Source organism: Dreissena polymorpha, chromosome 14 (assembly GCF_020536995.1).
Source record: "Dreissena polymorpha isolate Duluth1 chromosome 14, UMN_Dpol_1.0, whole genome shotgun sequence".
Taxonomy (NCBI): Eukaryota; Metazoa; Mollusca; class Bivalvia; order Myida; family Dreissenidae; genus Dreissena; species Dreissena polymorpha.
In genome coordinates, this window is record NC_068368.1 from 71,048,369 (window position 1) to 71,074,004 (window position 25,636).

General features: G+C 35.5%; 1 protein-coding gene across 2 annotated transcripts in view; it reads right to left on the reverse strand.

Moving 5' to 3' along the window:
- The window catches only part of LOC127857655 (protein Shroom3-like), a 173,691-nt gene that overhangs the window by 88,510 nt on the left and 59,545 nt on the right, over nucleotides 1–25,636 (reverse strand). The window contains exon 1 of one of the 2 annotated variants that reach the window (XM_052394235.1): nucleotides 16,842–16,964. The exons of the other annotated variant lie outside the window; for it this stretch is intronic. The gene's annotated coding sequence lies outside the window, so the exon portion shown is untranslated. Of the gene's footprint in view, nucleotides 1–16,841; nucleotides 16,965–25,636 lie in introns of those variants that run through there. 2 annotated transcript variants of the gene reach the window in all.

Consider the following 25,636-nt stretch of genomic DNA (forward strand, 5'->3'; position numbering starts at 1 on the left):
CAACTTGTCACCAAAGTGTTAACCAATACCTTAAGACCAGCAATTTCCAACGCTTTAGACGTTTCTTGGGCAAACCAAAATGGAGAACATTTCAAGCACAAAGTCTCCAACTCGACTCGAAAAAACAAACCTGCAAAAATATTGACCGAATGCTCACGTCAAAAGAAAATCAATTTATAAAACCTCGTTTTACGAATATGTTCAATACTTAAGAAAAAAAATATTTATTTAAAAGATTTTTTTGCCAACCACAACAAATTACCTTTTGAACAAGTGTATGTTGTTTTGCAGAACACTTCATCTAGTTATATAGTGTGCTACAAAGCATAACACAGATGGCACTTGTGACATTCTAGACTAGTTAAGTATGGGGTTAATTGTTCTTGAAACTTGTTTGAAGTCCATGAAACTATTTCTGTACCCTCGAGGGACATTTCTACCACTAGTCGGCCTATTGTCAAATGAATTAAGTAGGTGTCAATACCTTGCTTGTAAAGATATTAAAAGGGAACACAGCTTTGATGACAGCTTCAAGATCTGTTAAAAGGTTAGATCCTCCTTGAGTATGTCACTGCAGACTAAATCTAAACAGCATTACAGGTAATTTTTGTTGATTACAGCAGCCATATTTTGTCCTTTTTTATTGGCTTTTGGAAGATTATATTAGCTTTATTGAAAATACCCGTGGCATACAGCTGTTTTTTTCCTGTCATTTGCTTGGGGTAAGTAAGGCATAACATTTCCAGTAAAGTTGCCTTTCAATAAACTAACAATTAAAAGTGTACGTACTGCTTAATCCTATATCTTTCAGGTAAAATGAATCAAAAGCCGGAGGCTTATAGAAGTCCATTTCCAGGGTAGAACCAGTACTTGGTGTCTTTTTGGGAGATCTAAAGAATGCTTCCTCGATGTGGAATGATACCATGACCTCCCAGTCCCTTGGAAGTCACTATAATGTACTCCGCCACATACTGCTTAATGTAACATCATTATTTAGTTTTCTTGATTTTTAAGTCTAAAGTTATTCATGTACTTATTTTGAAGCTCCTAATACTAATAAGTAGATAAAAGTAATGATAAATGTGATAACCATACATAAATGTACATTAATTATGAACTTTAACCTTTTAACCTTAGTGATTTATTCTACCTCTTTGCCTTGTAGGCAAAAATCCAATTTCTATTAAATTAGCATTTCAATGCTATCCAACGATTCCTTTTAATAGTGAATAAGCATTTTAAGACTGTATTTGCTCTTCAAATTAAGTAGACATAATTTTGTTGTCACAAGAAATTATAAAAAAATTGTAGTATTCCTAAAACATGTCTTATAACAGAGTACAACATGATTTTATGAAATGTGATTAGTGTCTACAATTTGAACTAATATCAGACTGCGGTTGCAAACAAGTCTGTCAATGGAAAATGTTAAGACAGATTAAATGAAAATTTAATATTTCTTTTGTCACTAATGGACCTCAAATGGGGTACACCATAGACCGCTTGTGGTAAACAGCCCAAGTATGTAATTACAGCCCAATTACTGTCCAAGATTCATTAGATGCTATTAGTCCCATTCAAATTGCCAAAGGCCAGTCAGCGCCAAGTACCAGAAGTAGTATGAAATTTTAATGCAAGAAAAAGGTCAAAATAGGAAAGTTAATGATACTCTATCAGCCATACCAATTAAAAATATATTTTTTTATAAAGATACCCAACAGTTTTTTTCACCATTTTGGGAATGCGGCCACTGGTCCCTTTGGAATGGGAAAATTCGCTGGTTTTTGACTAAAATTGGAAAATTAGTGTTGTTGTTGTTTTGCTAAAATATGCTTTAAAATTGAGAATATAAGTGTTTTCAGTATTAAATCAACTAAGGTAGAACCTATATGGGAATATGGATGGGAGATGAACAAAATATTGAGATCTAAAAAAAATATAAAAAATTTGAAACCTAAATTAATTGCGAATTTTTATCTTCCATTTGGAAACAAGAGATGTGTTTGTCAGAAACACAATGCCCCCTACTGCGCCGCTTTGAAGCCATATATTTGACCTTTGACCTTGAAGGATGACCTTAGTTTAAACCTATTTATTTTAGCTCGATTGCGTCGAAAGCCTTAGGCTTATATAAACGCTCTCGAGTCCGTTTCCTGGGCCTAGAACCAGTACTTGGTGTCTTTGGGGGAGATCTAAAGAAGGATGACCTTGACCTTTCACCACTCAAAATGTGCAGCTCCATGAGATACCCATGCATGACAAATATCAAGTTTCTATCTTCAATATTGCAAAAAGTTATGAGCAATGTTAATTTTTTCGGACAGACGGACGGACTGACAGACAGACGGACGGACAGTTAAAAAACTATATTCTGCTCTTCCGGGCATAAAATTATATACTTTTTTCCATTGGGAATGGGGCCCTATTACCGGACCTGATTTTGAATGAATAACACACACTGCCAAATGACAGATTGAATAGTTCCATCAATTTGTTTTCCCAAACTATTTAAAGGTCTCACTGGGTGAATCCAAGCCCCCCCTCCCCTGACCTTTACCCCACGGCAGTCTTATTGATAACATGCATGGTGCCAAAGGGAAACTTTTACATTGGTTAGCTGTATTAAGATGACATGTTAACTAGTTAATACATTTGGACGACTAAGGTCCCCTAAAATATTGTTGGTACCATACAGAAAAATAATAAGTTACTGTTTGCCACAATAGCGCTTATGTTGACACATTTTAAATGTTAAATTGGTTTAGAATGATCACGATATTCAAGAAAAATATGCTAATCGAGAGAACCGAGAACCAGTGTTTTTAAGTAATGAATAATAACCTGTCAAAGACCTGAAATGTATACTACTGCAGATATTTGTCCTCACCATTGTTTTAAAAAGGTATTTAACAAATTGTGAAAAGGTGTCATATAACTATGTAAAATAAACAAGCATTGATAAAACAAAAGACCCTGACTTTTTGTCCTTAATACAATAAATAACAAGAGTTCCGCGGTCGGAGATGACCGCATTGAAGCCGGATTTTTTATTTAAATGACAGGAAAGTACCTTTCGTGTTTTTGTCAATGCAATACTTAAATTACTGAAAACCTTTACGTCAAGTTTGAGATTCTAGGTCCAAGCATACCAAAGTTATAACAATTTTAACATTTTAACATTGAAGGTCACAGTGACCTTGACCTTCAAATGAATGACATTGAAATGACCAGTGGTCATCTTCTAGTACTGGCCAATCTTTATTTCAAGTTTGAAGACTCTAGGTACAAGCATACCAAAGTTATAACATGAAATAAGAACTTTAACATTTTTACATTCAAGGTCACAGTGACCTTGACCTTCAAATGAATGACCTTGAAATGTCCAGTGGTTACTTACTAGTTCTGGCCAACCTTCATGTCAAGTTTCAAGACTCTAGGTCCAAGCATACCAAAGTTATAACAACTTTAACATTTTTACATTCAAGGTCACAGTGACCTTGACCTTCAAATGAATGACCTTGAAATGTCCAGTGGTTACTTACTAGTTCTGGCCAACCTTCATGTCAAGTTTCAAGACTCTAGGTCCAAGCATACCAAAGTTATAACAACTTTAACATTTTTATATTGAAGGTCACAGTGACCTTCACCTTCAAATGAATGACCTTGAAATGACCAGTGGTCATCTGTTAATCCTGGCCAACCTTCATGTCAAGTTTGAAGACTCTAGGTCCAAGCATACCAAAGTTATACCATGAAATAAGAACTTTAACATTTTTACATTCAAGGTCACAGTGACCTTGACCTTCAAATGAATGACCTTGAAATGACCAGTGGTTACTAACTAGTTATGGCCAACCTTCTTGTCAAGTTTCAAGACTCTAGGTCCAAGCATACCAAAGTTATAACAAATTTAACATTTTTTATATTGAAGGTCACAGTGACCTTGACCTTCAAATGAATGACCTTGAAATGACCAGTGGTCATCTGTTAATCCTGGCCAACCTTCATGTCAAGTTTGAAGACTCTAGGTCCAAGCATACCAAAGTTATACCATGAAATAAGAACTTTAACATTTTTACATTCAAGGTCACAGTGACCTTGACCTTCAAATGAATGACCTTGAAATGACCAGTGGTTACTAACTAGTTATGGCCAACCTTCTTGTCAAGTTTCAAGACTCTAGGTCCAAGCATACCAAAGTTATAACAACTTTAACATTTTTTATATTGAAGGTCACAGTGACCTTGACCTTCAAATGAATGACCTTGAAATGACCAGTGGTCATCTGTTAATCCTGGCCAACCTTCATGTCAAGTTTGAAGACTCTAGGTCCAAGCATACCAAAGTTATACCATGAAATAAGAACTTTAACATTTTTACATTCAAGGTCACAGTGACCTTGACCTTCAAATGAATGACCTTGAAATGACCAGTGGTTACTAACTAGTTATGGCCAACCTTCTTGTCAAGTTTCAAGACTCTAGGTCCAAGCATACCAAAGTTATAACAACTTTAACATTTTTTATATTGAAGGTCACAGTGACCTTGACCTTCAAATGAATGACCTTGAAATGACCAGTGGTCATCTGTTAATCCTGGCCAACCTTCATGTCAAGTTTGAAGACTCTAGGTCCAAGCATACCAAAGTTATACCATGAAATAAGAACTTTAACATTTTCGAGCACGCCGCCACCCCGCCACCCCGCCACCCCGCCCGCCCGCCCGCCCGCCCGCCCGCCCGACAACATCAATCTATAAGCCGAGATTTTTTCGAAAAAAATCCGGCTAACAAAAATGCATGGAATTTAAACTTGACAATATTAAGTTTGAGTGGAAAGATAGTGCCATTTAACAATTACATTACAATGTATATTGTGTTCAAAGTTTGATTCATTTTCTCAACTGCCTGTTAGCATTATGCCATACGGACCTTGACCTTCACAAATGTACCCACATAAAAAGGAGTGGCCAAGTCGTCAATAGAACTTTATTAACGCTTTGACTTATTATAATTTAAATAAGTATGCTGGTATATCTTGAGCGAGTAAAAAATCTATCAGTTAAGAAAACAAGAGATCAAAATCAATGTAACAATATAAAAAAAATCCCCTAAACATTTCAACATATTGATGTCTTGGCTGCAAGGGAAGGCCAGGCAGGCCAGGGTAGGCCAGGCAGGAGGGGCAGGAGAAGTTTCTGAATCATGGTCACAATTCAAGCAGGCACCAAATGGTTTTCTGTTGCCGTTAATTGGGGGGGTTTTAACACATCTTGAGCTAGAAATCTATATTAGCAAGAAAATGCGAGCCAATGGCCCCTTAAAGTTGTGCAGGGCACATAGATATTCTTAGAATGGTCTCTTTACAAGAAGTAGTCTGACAGAGTAAGTGTGGGCAAATGTAGTCAAAATTGTACTTCATATCGCTGTTGCATGGCAGCAGTTCATTATCTGTAAATGGCACCATATATGACCAAAGACACACAATTTAAACTTAAGTTTTATGGGAAAATCATTGACAATTATCAGGTTCATCCAAATTTGTACCAGTTGAAGGAATCATTATATTCTTTTACAAAAAAAGAGTCAACCACAAAAAGCGGTAAACAATAAAACTATACAATATGAATAAACCTGAAACACTTATTTAGATCAACATTAACCAAAAAAACGCATAAAAAACGTATTTATACCTTCGTTTTGGAATTAAAAAGTTATCCATATGACACTGTCTGTGGCTTTAGATCAAGCACTACAAAAACTAACAAACGAAAATTAATGCTTCATTTTTTCGCCGTCTCTTATCCAAACCAATGTTATAAAATTATGCGTAATTTTACGGCAGTCTTGGGTAAATGATTTGCTGGGCAAAACTAATCCAAATTAATCCAATTTAAATGAAATATCCTTTACTGACCAAGTTTAATATATGTCTATTGGTTTTTCATGTATAACTTTTGTAGATATAAGAATACTCCTTTTAACATCAATAATTAATTAAGCTTAACAATTTCAGGAAGATGTGCATACTTATTTAAGAGAACTGTAAATTAAACTCTTCATTGGCAATTAAACAAAAACTGTTTCTTTGTTTTATTACATGTATACAGCTTTTACAGAGTTTAAGTTCTGAAAGATATCAAATATCACTTAAAAGTTTCATATTTGTTTTATACTTTACCAAGGGATCAAGCTTTTTGTTAAATTCTGTCTACAATCAGTTGATGATTGAGACAATCTTGAGTTGTTTTCCTGGGTAGAACCAGTACTTGATGTTTAAGGAGAAGAAATTAACCACACTCCCTGAGAAGATATCGAACACTGGACCTCCTTGTTAGATAGACAAAGTATCAACTACAACACCGTGACCTCTTCCTGGGTAGAACCAGTAGCGGTAAACCCGATACATTTAGATATGTATTTTCACGCATTTGTAGTCCCTTAGAAAGTTATTATTTATTTAAGACCTTTCTTACTAAATTCAGGTTTTAAAGGCTTCATTTCCAACCCTTAGTTTGTAACTGATGAGCAGCAAACAGCATAAAACCTGAACAGACTGCGAGTTACTCGCAGGGTGTTCTGGTTTTATGCTGTTTGCAAAAGCCATTTTCACTTTGCTTCCAATGGGGAAATGGTTGAAGTATCGCCATCTAAAGCCTCTATTGATTCTTCTGTACCCAATCAAACTACAGACATCAAGAATAACACGTTTAAATTTAGCAAAATAAATAAAATGCTCTTTTTTTTAAAAACAGCCTAATAGAGCAGAAATCGTTTTATACAAGCGACGTGTGTGTCCGCTAACTGGTTGTGACGAGAGGCTTATCAATACAAAGGCCAATCTTAGAAGTATAAGTAAATTGTGAAAAGAACTGATATATAATATATATAATTTAAGTATGCTCAGGTGGCAAATTCTGCAAGGATCAGACTCGCACTGGATACCTGCTGCAGGAGCATTATAATATTTTACTGCTCAATGTAAACTATATTATCAACCACTGCAGTTAAATTATAATGAATATAGGTGTATTAATACAAAGTATTTGCCATGCAAATTTCGTAAATAAAAATCTGTCACCTCAACATACCATTGCACTGTCTTTGTTTTGCAGTCCAGAGGCATCCTGTTTGGTATGCACACATGATAATCCATGGTTGGATAACTTCCTAGCACACTTCCATGTTTTAAAAACTCACCACTGCATCACTATTAATTAACATGATACAAAATTATGAATACATTATATTTATTTATATACCCCTCCTATTTATTTTGATATTTTTTTAACAGGAAATGCATTACACATTTACAAGTCTTATGCCCACCCTATTTACAATCAGTTTACCAATCTTTACAAGTAAAACAACAATGCAATCCCCCCAAAAAAACATCCAGGTATGAGAAAAAACATTGAAAAAATGACATTGCAACAAAATGTCTCACACAAGATGGCCCAAGGGTCAGGAGAGGGCATTAATTACCTCAATACAGCCTCGTCAATGTGACAGCAAGCCTGTTAACTATTAGCCCATAAGCAAAACACATAGCTCACCACAAAATACTCCTTAATAATTAATGGACACTAATCATATTTATGCATTAGTATAGGTATATTGTTCATATGTGACAGTCATGCACATACATATAACACAACCTTTGTGGGGGGGGGGGGGTATATTTTTTGAAGCAAACATAATTAATTCATTTGGGATGTGGTAATTTTCAGGAGCATAAAGCTAAGAGTACAATCTTACTAAATAGACTCCTCATACCTAAATGATGATCACAATAATAAATGATAGTCTCTGAGGCAATTCTCCAACCTGAGTGTTATTTTTTTCAGTATTTAACAATGGATTGGCATATTTTGTGCACCTACTTTTTGTTTGGTAACAAAGTAAAACACTTTCAGCTCCATTTAAAACAAGGCTATTGTCAAGCAATATAGTCCCCCACCGGCTCCACCATTGTCAGAAATTTCACCATATTCAGATACAAAAAATTGTAGTTGCCATAGCAACCACAATTTTTGACGTAGGAACAAAATGAAACTAGAGCTTTGTCACAGACGTGACGAATACCCCCACATGCCGCATTGACACATAATATTTTGCATGTCGTTTTCACAAAAAACAGCGGACACCATGCTCAATTTTTAAAACGCACTAAGTGACCCCTTGACCTAGTTTTTGACCCAGAAAGGCCCATGTTTTAACTTGGCCTTAAGATCATCTCCATAAAACTTCTTAGTACCAAGTTTGGTGAAGATCAGATGTAAACTACTTGAATTAGAGAGCGGACAACATGCTGAATGTTTAAAACGCACCAAGTGACCTAGTTTTTGACCCGACAAGGCCCATGTTCGAACTTGGCTAGACATCATGTAGATACAACTTCTGACCAAGTTTGGTGAAGATCTGATGAAAACTACTTGAAATAGAGAGCGAACACTTAATACGTACCGATCGCCAGACAAGCTCACTCCTATATACCCCCCTAAACTTTGTTTGTGGGGGTATAATGACGTGCATAATGTCCATATTGCCATCTATCCATGTTGCAAGTTTCATGAAAAAATATTAAGAACTTTTAAAGTTATCGCAGGATCCAGAAAAGTGTGACGGACAGACAGACAGACTGACTGACACACAGAGCGCAAACCATAAGTCCCCTCCGGTGAAACCGGTAGGGGACAATAACCAGCAGAAATATGTCTTTGCTGTTCTTGTAACAACAGTGAAAACTTCTGATGTTGAATACTGTGGGAACATATTCATTATTTTTGCTCCTCACACGATCCCTATTACATTCAGACTTCAATAATTTGGCTGTGCTATAAAAAATTCTGGAATAAACCTTTGACTTGGGAGTGTTACACTGAGTTGGGCAACCTTGCCTGAGACACCCTAGACAAAGTCGTGGTAGCATCCCAACAGCGCTACACATGAGCAAGTCCTGACAAAAACTTGGCTTAACCGTTGTGTGCAAATTGCAGACTGCACAGATCATCACAATAATTTTTGTGTAAGAAAATTAATCTGTTTACAAATGGTGCATCCATTACCTTTCAAAAGAACTTCCATGACCTCAGAATCGTTGTTTTGTGCGTTAAATTAGTAATGTTTGCATGGGACAATGCAGATGCCAATGAAGATACTGTTTCACCACAAAAGTATTTGTTATTATAAATATTATAATACAAACTGTGTATATTCAAGCATTAAATGATTGTAATAAGGGATGCAACAATTGGGTTGCAAATGTTAAACAATTGTTAAACGATTACGGATTTTCCTATGTTTTTGAAGCAGCAAATATAACTAATAGTCATGCTTTTGTTTGTGAATTTAAATGCAGAATTATTGATACCTTTAAGCAAGAATGGTTTGGTGATATGAATAGAGTTTCTACTCTAGATATGTATAGAATGTTTAAAACTACTCTTGAATATGAAAACTATTTAGATTTATTACCCAAGAGTCTACGTTTATACTTTGTGAAATTAAGGGCTTCCGCCCATCCATTGAGAATTCAGACAGGAAGATACTCACGCAACAATATCCCCCGTGAAGAACGTTATTGCCTTTGTTGTAATCAACGGGATATAGAGGATGAATTCCATTTTATTTGTGTTTGTTCATGTTACCGTTTTCTACGGCAAAAATTCATTAAACGTTTTTATTTCGTGAATCCATCGGTTGTTGAGTTCCATAGTTTATTAACATCAACTTGTAAATTTGAAATATTTAACGTGTGTAAATATGTTAAGAAAGCATTATCTGTACGAAATGCTATTTTAAATAATACCACTGAATTATAGTTTGACTTTCTTCAAAGAAGTGTATGTATCACTTTGCAGTCACTGATAGTATTTGTAATACATTGTCCTTACTGCCTTTAACATTATTATGTTTCTCCTTGTCAAAATCGTTGTTTATCTCGGTTCTTATTTTGATTAGAAATGTCATTTCATTGAATTTAGTTCTGAAATGTCATTTTACTTACTAACATATATACATCTTCATATTGATTTGGTTACCTACTATAGTATAAGGATACGTGACATTACTTTATTTATAATTATATGCATTAAAGACGATGTACTTATGTATAAGTCTTAATAAACTGTCTGTTCTGTTCTGTTCTGTTATTTCTCAAACATCAATTACCTGATAACAAGATATCACAAACACAGCCACTTAAATTACCCTGTTGGAAATGGACACAGATAAAATTCCACTCCTCTTCAATGTAGCCATATTTACCATACAGATAAGTTGTACCTCACAAATTTGTGGGTTCAAACATTTTCCTTACATACGGTATTTTAATTATATACAAATATATATATTTTGCAAGAAGCTTTGAAAGGCCCATGAACTGAACTCCTCTGAGCAGTTTCTGTGATGTTTCCTTCACCATTTTAGAAATCATCCAGACATCATTAGAACAAATGTTCTTTGCAAGTTTCATGATGATTGGGCAAACACATTTTTCTTATAGAATTCACAAGGTTACACTATAGCCATTTTAGGAAAACTACTAGCCTATTGGTGGTTGTGTTTTAAGTTAAATAAAAATCTGGGCAGGGCCCTTTATTTAGATCCCAGGGACATGATATGAACAAACGTGGTAGGTGAGCCTCATATGTTGTTAAATAATAAATATCTAGCATCTGTTTAATACCCCCGTCACACCGGACTGGCGTCCTTACCATAGACGCCGGAGGAACGCAGTTAGGACGCAGTGAAGACGCCGAACATTACTCAGGACGCGAGCCCACGGCTACAACTTTGAACATGTTTAAAGTGGTCGCCAAAGTCCGGCTTTTTAACGGCGTTCTGTTACGGACTCAATAGTCGTAGTATGTACATGGCAGGGTTGCTGTAAGATCGCCATGGACGTCGTGTGGTCGCCGCTCCAACCCACAGAAAATGATATTTGACTGCAAGGCCACCGTACGGCGACCTTATTGTGACTTTAGTACGTCCTTTGTACGTCTATTGCGTCCTCAGAACGACTATGGCGTCTTACTGCGACTTCATTGCATCCTTACGGCGTCTATTAAGACCCTACTACGACTTTGGCATTCCTCTGCGACCCCAATGCGTCTTTAGGGACGAATTAAGGGCGCCATGAGGACGTGCAGAACGCCATAAACCAGGACACTGGTGTGACGGAAAGGCGAATTTTTACCGAAAAAGTCATTGGCGTCCTTACTACGACAATCAGAAATTTCCAGAAACGCAGTCTTAGGTCACCGTAAGGACGCCAGTCCGGTGTGACTGGGCTATAAGGGAAGGAAAGTATACATAAGGGAAACCTGTTTTGTCTATTTTGAGGACAATTGTGACAGCAGGGACTTGAACACACAAGTATTAGATGACCACCATATGATGTTGACCAACATATGATGTTATATGCCAAATATAACACCTCTGGACCTCGCTGTATTTGACAATAACATTTTGAAAGGTTATATTGCAATATAACAACACATTTATCATGTATGATTCCTGGGCAATGGCCATTTTTGACCCCAGGGGTATGATTTGAACATAAATAGTACAGGACCACCAGATGATGTTACACACCATATATTATACTTCTGACCCTCCTGGTTTCGAGAAATAAAATTTTTGAAGCTCTAACCCTACAAATGCAATGGACTGAAACAATTTGAAATCTTTGAAAATGGGTAACCCAAGGCTCCCTCCTGAGAAGTTTTTGTTAAAAATCATTATTGTAGTTTATATGGAAAAGTTGTTAGAAGAAACAATTACACAAGCTAACACGCAGCCACTGACTGGTGGCCACCAACATAATATCCTAAATGCTTTCGGTGTCCCAAAACAGAATGAGCTCAGGTAGCTTAAAAATGCACATGTCATAATTACAATTATTCACACAAAAAATTAAATACAGGTACTTCTTTTATGACAACAAGACGCAAATACAATTAATGGACCATAATTCTTGTGTACACATGGAGCCCTTGCCCTGTGCGTAAAGTGCTGTCCCAGATTATCCTGTGCATTCAGCAGGGACCACACGTAAATTTCCGCCTTAACTGGATTTTTGTTTCAAAGACACTTCCCAGACTTTTTCCGCCCTATGCCACGGGTCTGAAATTCGGCCCCATTCCCAATGCAATGCAAATCTGGTTGTTTTTTTCCCAATTGAATTTTTTTTCCCAATTCCAAAAAAAAAAAAAAAAAGAAAAAAAAAAGTTTTTTTTTGTTTTTTTTTACCTTAAAATATATAAGTTAACCTGATCCGGTGTAGAAAATAGAAAGTGTTGCAAAATTAAATTATCTGTTGCCTTAAATTTGTTTTAAAAACTGTAAAATATGTTAATGATTATTTAAGACTTTCCTTATTTTCCTCAAAATCCGGCGCTTCGCACCATTTTTTTCACCTCAAAAAAGGCCAAGCCTTTTCCCCAAATTCAGATTAAAAAACCTGCACTTATCTCACATGTTCATAATACTTTGTAAAATTTTAATAATAAGTTATCAAAATAGTTGTTATTTACCAGTTAACGGCTTCTTTGAAATATAAGAAACACTATTTACATGCCATTATTTTTCCCAATTTAGACAATTTTGCGAATATTTTTTTTCCCAAAATGGGGGTTTTCACGACGCGAAATTCCCAAAATTCCAGTGTGGCGTATTCCCAAAATGGAGCGGAAAAAGCCTGCTTCCTTAAAACAACAAGAGATGTGTTTGTCAGAAACACAATGCCCCTATTGCTTTTAAGCCATATATTTGACCTTTGACCATGAAGGATGACCTTGACCTTTCACCACTCAAAATGTGCAGCTCCATGAGATACACATGCATGCCAAATATCAAGTTGCTATCTTCTATAATGCAAAAATTATTGCAAAATTTTAACCAAGGTTAAAGTTTTGGGAGTCACACACAATGAATGAAGGAATGACAGACGGACAAAATTTAGTGTCAGGCCAAAAACAATATGCCACCGATCTTTCGATCTGAGGGCAAAAAAAACAACCCATAAAAGCATTAAATGTTGTCCCTATTTGGTCTTTGAGGGTTGCGCAGGCTAATCTGAGATGACAATTTACACACATGCATTTAGCCCAGTTTTTCCTGAACAAAGCTCATTATAGTCATAGTATTATTTTGAGAAATTTCAATTATTCAAACATTCAGGTTCCACACTCAGGCAACATAGGTCTTATTTGTGATATTCCAACATTTGCTTAAGCAATTTTAATTGTTGCCCACATTCTAGGAAATTCAAACAAACAAACTTCACACATGTTTACACCTACAATTGCATCATTACAAGTGAAATATTTGACTTGACAAACCACAAACTCGGAAGTCATAGTAATCATCCTACTGGGTTGACAACTAAATAAAATACTTAGAAACCATTTATTTTCAAAAGTAATATGAAATAATTATTCTTTTTTTTCTGCTATTTAAAAAAGACCATAAAATGGACCCGATCCCAAAGCAAACGGAACCGATCTTAAACCAACATTGTACAGAAAAATTACAATTAAAAAAATAAAAATAATAAAATAATAATAACATTTTTTTAGAAAAAAGTGTGTTATGATTATTAAATCTCAATTTAATATCATAAACATATAACAAAGTATATAACCATAATTTCCCTGAAAAATCCAGGAAAAGGCATAATGTGTCAATATTTGTTTATAAAAAAATCCCAATTTGTTCCGTTTGCAGATTTTTTTGTTCTTCAAAATTTGCAATTTAAACGATTTAAAAAACCCAATTCGACAAGACTCCTTTCCCCATAATGGCTAGAAAAAACCCTCTTATTTTAGCAACATTGGTTATAACAATAAAGAAGAACATGATGATTACCATAACAAAGTTAATAATTTAAATTATTATCATCAAATTCACTTTTGACTATTTTTTGCGTGCAAAACATCTCATTTAGGAGACTTTAAGTGAGCAAGTACTTTTTAAATGCATTTAATTACATTTATACATTTACCTATGTTGCTCCAATGTTTTTCTTTCTAACTCCTTAAAAAACTGCATGCTGATATTCCTTCATAACTTCACCAATAGTCTACAAGAAAGTATCCACATCAAAGGTCAACCAGGCATCAATAAATTGGTCCTGATCTTTTCAATCCACACACATTAACAATTGTGCATCATGCAGTTGAATTAACCGCAATTTCAATCAAGCAAAACTGTTTGTCTATCCAATCACAACACAGTTTATATACACATCTACCTATAAACACTTTCTATCATCAAATCAAATATCCTGATTTCATCATTAGCTTCGAAGTAACACCATTTGAGTTATAAAATCCCATTTTTGAACATTTTAACCCATAAATGCTGCATGGTCTTTTGTTCTCCTTTCCATATTATTTCATTTTCAAACGCAAACATTTGCTAAGCCTGGTATAGAGTCATTCTGATTTGGTCTGATATCCACGCCTGACAAGCTACCGTCACTACAAAAATGTACTTGAGCCACACCGGTAAAGGTAACGTTAAATTCAATCACACAAGTTCGGGATAAAATTCTTTGTGTAGCTCACTTACTCTTGCAACTGCTGCACCTCCAAATTGTGGTAAAAATGCTATTTATAGCTCTATTCTTATTTGCATCAAGTAAGGCTGACATATTATTCAAAGCAGCATTGTCCCATCATCATAACTGATCAGTATCCTTTAAATCAAATGGACGAATTATATGCTTAGGCAGAACTGTTGAGAAAATTATAGAAATTATATAAATCTTAACACAAAGTTTAAAGAAAACACCTCCGAAGCTGTTAAACAACTATTTGAATTTCAAAAGGCAAAACTTGTAATTGCATGTTTCTATTGTATATATCCTGGCTTAATGATATAATCTTCACAATTATGATCACGTTACTTCAGCAAAACAAGCTGAAAAACAATTAAAGATCTTTTGAAGTGGCAACACTGAACACCTTTGTAACAATGATCTGGTTGTTTCAATTAAGGACAAATTTGCTATGAAACAGATTTGTTGAAAAGTTGAAGCAAACAAAACAAAAAGTCTGGCCTGTAATACAAAATACAATATGAGTAAATATAGATTATTTCAAAGCCTTGGGTCCAAATTTATTGGATGAGCAGTAAAACAAAAGGTGTAAGAATATTTTCAAATGCTCATTAAGCTGTGAAATACATGCAGAACAAAAGTATCACCATAATCTGAGACTTACAGACATCTACATTGAACTATCTTGGAGCTTACATACAATTCATCGCCACTCTACCACCACAATCTTTACACCATATCCCAATACATACACAGGCATAGCTTTTGTAAACAATAACTCCTACAAATAATTATATAAAATGTGGACTTTTTATACAACCCAAAAATCTGTTTACAGTAAGAAATAAATCAGGACCAAAATCTGGAGTCAATCTTTCACAATTATGATTACTGATAAACAAGTATAAAATAACCACCACGTAGGAGTTATCTCCCTAAATATGTCTGCCTTTGATAATAGATGATCAGTTTTCAATGCATCCAACAAATAATGATATCAACTGCTATGAATGATCTATTTATCAGTAAACATTAGCTACCTATAATTCAAATGTTAATGCACAAACATTATGAAAAGTCTTTGAATGCACGCCAACGTGGCAGAATACATTAACATTTCATAAGCACATTTGTTTTGGTGTCACCTGACACATCCATGCACACATTATTATTTAATATATTCACTGCAGAGACAGGGTTTTTATCATTCCAAATAAAGTATTGAATATAATGTTCAAAGAACCAAATTCAATGGCGCCAACAAAAGAATAAACAAAAATATCTAGGAGACCATTTCAATACTCTTTTCTTGTAAGTTAGATATGATTCAAGAACACTGCTAGTTTGATTTTTTGTAACATAATATATAAGGTAGTGATTCTTTCGGTTCCGATAATGTAATAATTTTCAAATTGTAACCTCCAACACATTTTAATTTGTGAGTTTTTGTGTGATGGTTTCTGTTATCACTTCTTTCAAAGTCTGTGTAACAAATATTTATTCACTGACTTAATGAAAATTTTAACTACTTTATTTCCAGAGAATAAATAATTGTGGATCCAGTTATTTGAAAAAAACCGTTCTGATCCTATTGTTGGAACCTGTCAAGTTCTAGGCCCCTTATTAAGGCTTAAAAAAGACTCCCATTTCCAGTTTCCCATCAAACCCTGTGTCCAGCTTTTGTAATATTTCAATGAATTGGTAAATGAAACTTCTATATATTTTTTTATTTTTTCCCCAATAATATAAAATCTTTTTTAATAATAAGTGTTTTTTCAATAACAACAACTCTCAAATTATTATTATGAAGGATATAACCAAAATATTTTTCCTTTTTGTAGTAAAAAAAACATTCTTTTATGCATTAGAAGAGTCTTAATAACGATCCCTTCGTTTTGATGTTAAATACTGGTCAATGAAATATGTGGTAACAGTTTATGAGTCATGAAGGCATTACTGTTAAACTTCTTACAGCAAACTTTTGCAATGCAATCACCTTAAGTATGGCAAAAAGAAATGGTCATGAAATTATGACCGTTAACTTATTCACTTTATATTTTTAGCAACAATCTGCACAAACCATTTAGTCATCAACTGTCAATCATCTTAGATGAGCTTCACATCAAAGAAGGTCAATTACAAATCATCTATTACATTAACTTAAATTTTCCACAATTTATGTACAAAGAAGTGGGTGGGGTGGGATAAAATTGATGGATTTTTTGCATCAAATAACTGCATGTGATGGCTGTTGTAAGATTGTGAGAGGTTTACTACCTGAATGACAAATATGTACACCGGTGATTGATATAAATAAATATTTTATAAGAAAATGGAGATGACAGAAATATTCATCAGCATGACAATACCATAAAACTGTCAACAGTTTTAACTAAGTATCTCTCACCTGTGTGTTTATCTTGATGACATCATCAGTATCTGTGTAGCGCATGCCTTAGGTCACATGAGGTCAAAGCTACTTTTGCTTTCATTTTTAAATGTAAGGGAAACAACTCCTGATTTTTGTATTTGACTTAGTCAATATAAAATGCAACATTAAACTCCCTTACATTGTTATATTCATGCAATTAATTGTTATTTTCAAAATGGTTGTACACCATACTACCGATAGTCAGATGTGTTACAAAAATTCAACAAATTTATGCTTTTAATGTTTGCAACCTATCAAGAAATTAATCAATATATGCAAAGAAGGTCAAAAAGAAGATAAAGTTTGGATCTCAATCCAGCAATTTTAAAACAAAGCCATGTTCCAATTTTTCTTTGAATTTTGAAAACATGGTCTGTAACATAATGAGTCATTCAACCAATAGACCAAACAATCAGGTTTACTTTAAGAATACTATATTCATGGAACTTCCACTGCATTTCTTAATTCTAAACATAAATTCACAAAATCTCATTTTCAAATGTTTGAAAAATACGAAGTTTTGACTTCCTTCCAATGTAGACACCATAGGGATCATACCCTTGACCTCTCAGTCTAAAGGCAGACACAATGGATCCAACCCTTGATGTCTCAGTCTAAAGGTAGACACCGTAAAGCATACCCTGAACCTCTCAGTCTAAAGGTAGACACCATAGAGATCATACCCTTGACCAGTCATTCTAAAGGCAGACACCATAGAGATCATACCCTTGACCAGTCATTCTAAAGGCAGACACCATAGGGATCATACCCTTCACCTCTCAGTCTAAAGGTAGACACCATAGAGATCATACCATTGACCTCTCAGTCTAAAGGTAGACACCATAAAGATCATACCCTTGACCAGTCATTCTAAAGGCAGATACCATAGAGATCATACCCTTCACCTCTCAGTCTAAAGGTAGACACCATAGAGATCATACCATTGACCTCTCAGTCTAAAGGTAGACACCATAAAGATCATACCCTTGACCAGTCATTCTAAAGGCAGACACCATAGGGATCATACCCTTCACCTCTCAGTCTAAAGGTAGACACCATAGAGATCATACCATTGACCTCTCAGTCTAAAGGTAGACACCATAAAGATCATACCCTTGACCAGTCATTCTAAAGGCAGACACCATAGGGATCATACCCTTCACCTCTCAGTCTAAAGGTAGACACCATAGAGATCATACCATTGACCTCTCAGTCTAAAGGTAGACACCATAAAGATCATACCCTTGACCAGTCATTCTAAAGGCAGACACCATAGAGATCATACCCTTCACCTCTCAGTCTAAAGGTAGACACCATAGAGATCATACCCTTGACCAGTCAATCTAAAGGTAGACACCATAGAGATCATACCATTGAGCTCTCAGTCTAAATGTAGACACCATAGAGATCATACCATTGACATCTCAGTCTAAAGGTAGACACTATAGAGATCATACCATTGACCTCTCAGTCTAAAGGCAGACACCATAGAGATCATACCCTTGGCCTCTCAGTATAAAGGCAGACACCATAGAGATCATACCATTGACCTGTCAGTCTAAAGGCAGACACCATAGAGATCATACCATTGACCTCTCAGTATAAAGGCAGACACCATAGAGATCATACCATTGACCTCTCAGTCTAAAGGTAGACACCATAGAGATCATACCATTGACCTCTCAGTCTAAAGGTAGACACTATAGAGATCATACCATTGACATCTCAGTCTAAAGGTAGACACCATAGAGATCATACCATTGACATCTCAGTCTAAAGGTAGACACCATAGAGATCATACCATTGACCTCTCAGTCTAAAGGCAGACACCATAGAGATCATACCATTGACATCTCAGTGTAAAGGCAGACACCATAGAGATCATACAATTGACCTCTCAGTCTAAAGGTAGACACCATAGAGATCATACCATTGACCTCTCAGTCTAAAGGTTGACACCATAGAGATCATACCATTGACATCTCAGTCTAAAGGTAGACACCATAGAGATCATACCATTGACCTCTCAGTCTAAAGGTAGACACCAGTGAGATCATACCATTGACATCTCAGTCTAAAGGCAGACACCATAGAGATCATACCATTGACCTCTCAGTCTCAAGGAAGACACCATAGAGAGCATACCCTTGACCCCTCAGTCTAAAGGTAGACACCATAGAGATCATACCCTTGACCTCTCAGTCTAAAGGCAGACACCATAGAGATCATACCATTGGCCTCTCAGTATAAAGGCTGACACCATAGATATCATACAATTGACATCTCAGTCTAAAGGCAGACACCATAGAGATCATACTCTTGGCCTCTCAGTATAAAGGCAGACACCATAGAGATCATACCATTAACCTCTCAGTATAAAGGCAGACACCATAGAGATCATACCATTGACCTCTCAGTCTAAAGGTAGACACCATAGAGATCATACCATTGACATCTCAGTCTAAAGGTAGACACTATAGAGACCATACCATTGACCTCTCAGTCTAAAGGCAGACACCATAGAGATCATACCCTTGACCTCTCAGTAAAAAGGCAGACAACATAGAGATCATACCATTGACCTGTCAGTATAAAGGCAGACACCATAGAGATCATACCATTGACCTCTCAGTATAAAGGCAGACACCATAGAGATCATACCATTGACCTGTCAGTATAAAGGCAGACACCATAGAGATCATACCATTGACCCCTCAGTCTAAAGGCAGACACCATAGAGATCATACCCTTGGCCTCTCAGTATAAAGGCAGACACCATAGAGATCATACCATTGACCTCTCAGTATAAAGGAAGACACCATAGAGATCATACCATTGACCTCTCAGTCTAAAGGTAGACACCATAGAGATCATACCATTGACATCTCAGTCTAAAGGTAGACACTATAGAGATCATACCATTGACATCTCAGTCTAAAGGTAGACACCATAGAGATCATACCATTGACCTGTCAGTCTAAAGGCAGACACCAAAGATATCATTCTCTTGGCCTCACAGTGTAAAGGCAAACACCATAGAGATCATACCATTGACCTCTAAGTCTAAAGGTAGACACCATAGAGATCATACCATTGACATCTCAGTCTAAAGGCAGACACCATAGAGATCATACCATTGACATCTCAGTCTAAAGGTAGACACTATAGAGATCATACCATTGACATCTCAGTCTAAAGGTAGACACCATAGAGATCATACCATTGACATCTCAGTCTAAAGGTAGACACTATAGAGATCATACCATTGACATCTCAGTCTAAAGGTAGACACTATAGAGATCATACCATTGACATCTCAGTCTAAAGGTAGACACAATAGAGATCATACCATTGACATCTCAGTCTAAAGGTAGACACCATAGAGATCATACCATTGACATCTCAGTCTAAAGGCAGACACCATAGAGATCATACCCTTGGCCTCTCAGTATAAAGGCAGACATTATAGAGATCATACCATTGACCTCTCAATCTAAAGGTAGACACCATAGAGATCATACCCTTGACCTCTCAGTCTAAAGGTAGACACCATAGAGATCATACCATTGACCTCTCAGTCTAAAGGCAGACACCATAGAGATCATACCATTGACCTTTCAGTCTAAAGGCAGACACCATAGAGATCATACCCTTGACCTCTCAGTCTAAAGGTAGACACCATAGAGATCATACAATTGACATCTCAGTCTAAAGGCAGACACCATAGAGATCATACCAATGACATTTTAGTCTAAAGGTAGACACTATAGAGATCATACCATTGACATCTCAGTCTAAAGGTTGACACCATAGAGATCATACCCTTGACCTCTCAGTCTAAAGGTAGACACCATAGAGATCATACCATTGACATCTCAGTCTAAAGGCAGACACCATAGAGATCATACCATTGACCTCTCAGTCTAAAGGTAGACACCATAGAGATCATACCATTGGCCTCTCAGTATAAAGGCAGACACCATAGAGATCATACCCTTGGCCTCTCAGTATAAAGGTAGACACCATAGAGATCATACCATTGACCTCTCAGTCTAAAGGCAGACACCATAGAGATCATACCATTGACCTCTCAGTCTAAAGGTAGACACCATAGAGATCATACCATTGGCCTCTCAGTATAAAGGCAGACACCATAGAGATCATACCCTGGACCTCTCAGTCTAAAGGCAGACACCATAGAGATCATACCATTGACATCTCAGTCTAAAGGTAGACACCATAGAGATCATACCATTGACATCTCAGTCTAAAGGTAGACACCATAGAGATCATACAATTGACATCTCAGTCTAAAGGCAGACACCATAGAGATCATTCTCTTGGCCTCTCAGTATAAAGGCAGACACCATAGAGATCATACCATTGACCTCTCAGTATAAAGGCAGACACCATAGCGATCATACCATTGACCTCTCAGTCTAAAGGTAGACACCATAGAGATCATACCATTGCCATATCAGTCTAAAGGTAGACACTATAGAGATCATACCATTGACATCTCAGTCTAAAGGCAGACACAATAGGGATCATACCATGGACCTATCAGTCTAAAGGGTGACACTATAGAGATCATACCATTGACCTCTCAGTCTAAAGGCAGACACCATAGGGATCATAACATTGACCTCTCAGTAAAAGGCAGACACCATACAGATCATACCCTTGACCTCTCTGTGGTAAAGGTACACGCCATGGATCCAACCCTGGACCTCCAAGTCTCAAGGTATACACTATAATGATCAAATACAAATGAAGTCTATTAAGAAAAGAAGGTCATGCAGTGTACTACACTGTAACTCCAATATAAAGCGCTCCGTTATAACGCTGAATCCAATATAACGCGGAGGGTGCTTGGATCCCATTTTTTCTCCAACCTTCAATTTGATTTCTGATTCAAATCCGTATTATGCAACTTCATGTATTTTCAGACAATTCAAAGATGGCGGCAATCACAGTCATGTTGATTGCTTTATTCAACCGTCCCTTGAACCGATTATAATCGCCTCGAGGTTAAACAACACCGACAGCTAATTGGTGTTAATCTGTTGTGTAATGTCAATAAAGGTGTGAAAAACTCGCGTGTCATTGTTTATTACATGTATTCCTCATCAGAGCGGTTCAGTGCGATTATTTCCATTAGTTAAGTGCAAGCGGGATAGTTATACAATTCAAGTAATTCAAAACGATTGAAACATTCTTACTTTGATATGGTTGCAGTTTGACTATATTAAATGAGCGTCTGTGAAATATACTGTATAAAACAACTTTTTCTGTCATTTCATAACCATTCTAGTATTATGTCATTTAATCTTTCAGTTCGTGTATAAGAAATTAAATAATGCAGACGATTTATTTACATGCGAACGAAGTGTACCGGCAATTGTTAACAGAGTTTCACTTTCATTTTCGCGCGGTATCAGAAAGTCCCCGGGAAACACGTTTTTTGCATGAGTATGACGCAATAAAACAATTTTTTGTACATGAGTTGTATTGCATTCAATCTAAATTTAAAGTCGCTCGTCCAATGAAAGCTCTGCCCCATAATGCACTGTACTCATTACACTTCTGAAAATGGCATATATGCGTACGGTTGTGTTTATGAATTTCTTAAACATATATCGTCATTTATGTTCAAGATTATTATTTTTTAAGTGATGTTGCAATTTTTTTGGATTATCGGATAAATGTGCACATACGAAAAGCGGTATGTATACTGTTATCGATACGATTCGGTTTATATGCATGTATTTGCGTCAACACAGAATGGCAATATACATGACCTATATTATAGGCTATTCTATACCTGTTTTTTTATAGCGCCCTGCAGTACATGAGCTCAAAACCTATAACGCGGATCCGTTATAACGCTGTTTCGCGGCTTGGACCCCATTGACCGCGCTATATTGGAGTTACAGTGTAGCATTTAGGACATTTACAGCAGATGTGTACTCAGTTGTTGGTATAATAATACATGCAAATTGAAAAGTCAATAAATAGTTTATCCAAAAGGCTACTTTTATTGTGTTTCATACTACTTCTTTCTGGGCCTGTATCCATTATGCTATCTTACTTAGAAGATACATGAATGCAAGCCAAAAGAAAACAAATACATACATAATATTTATTCACCAAATTAACAAATTTTGCTGAGTGATCTAAACTGTAAATTTAAGAAAAAATGTGATGATTTCAAATGACATTGAAGAAATTTAATATAAAACCATTGATATGAAATGATATATAACTGCTGTTAAGAAAAAGTACACTTTCTATTTAAAATGCGATCATTACATCAATTTTTTTAGTAAATGGCTGAAAAAGAAAAGCTACAGTTGATTAAACATTTCCCACAATATCATTTACATGCATTTAATATGAGAGCTTTCTTTTTTGAAGCTGACAACTGAACTGTGATTTATGTGAAAGATATTGATAATAAATTTACCACTTCACTGCATCAACAAAAACATATATCACAAAGTTAGTTTCCATTTCATTATGAAGTAAACTTTTAAATAGTAAAACCCATAACATAATAACTTTGTTCTAAAATATTTTGCCTAAATCTTTTTGTTAAAGTTTGTTTTCATAAAAAAAACATATTTAGAGGATCGCTTAACATAATAATTGTATAGTGACAAGAAAAACACAACCAGGACTTTACTAAGATGCAGAAGACAATTCCATTCCACTTTAAAATATTTATCTTGCATGGCACTAAGATGTTACCAGCAAACAGAAGTGTCTTAGACATATACTGATATTCAATGGTCTACATACTGAAAGACAGACAATATTCAAAACAGGAATATATCCCCTACACTGAATATTAAGCCCCTAAATCAATTTTACAAATTCTGCAAAATAACCTTAACACACATACAATGTAAACAGTAGCAATACGTATTAATATGTAACTCATGCTTCACTTCAGCTATATATTTCAGAACAAATCTTTTTTTTAAATTGAATTAATGATAACTCATAAATTTCTCTACGTTTATATATCTGTATTCAATGTATAGTCAATGCTTTCCTTTAGGTCCAAGCAATCAACCAGTTATATTTGCCACGTTCTTGGAACTCAGGGCTTTATGCATGTGCCGAAAGTGTATACTTTTAACTTTTATGGAAATTTTCATTAAAGGAGGTATTTTCTAAATAAAAATCCAGTGTAGGCAGAAAGTATAGTCCCTGATTTGCAAGAGCAGACTTTACAGGCAAATCTGGAATGACTCTTTACACACATGCAAAAAGCCCCCCCCCCCTCCCCTTGCCTAAAAAAAAGAGGCTCCATTGAACTGAATATGACCGAATTAGCAGCTATTGTTTGCAGTTCATGCGCCACCTAGCCAGTTGAAGACCCAATACCTGCTGCAAACTTTTAAGAATGTTCTAATTCAAATTTCTACTTAGTGATTGATTTTCTTTTAGTAAACACATAAAAAGTGTTGTCTTCATAGAAATTAAAACTTGCTGTCTAGATATTGTAGATGACATGTATAATGGAGTTGCTGTAGGCAATACTTACATTTTATAGATATCACCTCCAATGAGTTGCAAATGTAAAATCTGAGCTACTATGCCCGCAACTAAGTAGTAAAACAATTATGGGGGGTAGTCAGGCCTAGGTGACATTTACTATGAACCCATCTGTATATCAATTCCACAAGTTATTGGTTTCATGTGAAAAATCAGTAATTTCTAAAATAAGCAAATATGTCAAAGAAGCTTAATTGTTATAAGAAATACAATAAAAAAACAAGAAAAAAAAACAGAAATACAATAATAAATAATACTGTTTAACAAAATACATTACCGCCGCGAGTCTAGAACGTATGTGTTATTGCCATCAGTTGTGTTACATTGTTTTACTTATTTACGTGACAGATAATAATATGTATATTTAGTATGAAGACGATGTACTGATGTATTAGTCTGAATTAAATGTCTGTATGTTCGAACAGGTCCTAGGCAGTGTACACTTAATAATTAACAGTGTCAGTGACACCATGTACAGGTGACATATATTAATTATTACAATTAGCAATGTTTTAACGAGATTGACAGTTGACTCAAGGATTTTGAAAACAGCAACACATAGTGTCATAAGGAGCATTACAAACCAGTGGTCTATTAATTATGGTTGCTTCTTTTGTGATATTGTCTTTAAATTACTTCCAATTATAAAGCTCACTCCACAAATGTATCAGCACATTATATACTGCAGTTAATTTCCAACTCAAAAAAGTATAGGCCAGATATTTAGTCTAAAATATTCAACTGATAATTATTAATTAATTCATATACTTTATGTCAAATGCCGTTTATGTCCACAAAAATATATTTTAAAAACTGAGTGTGTGTGTTTTATAGTAAATAGTGAATGTTTCTCATGCACATGGTGCTTTAAATGACCTTCTTAACGTGAAAATGGGCATCCGCACCATCTGGTCAGGAGCTATGATGTCCACTTATGAGACCATGAAACTATGCCATAACTTAATAGTGAAAAGAGTTGTTCCTGACCAGACTGCATGCCTGGAAAGACTTATATGCATTAATGCTTGCTGCATATAGTATTAGACCTTATATATATATACTCCCTGAAGATTTCATA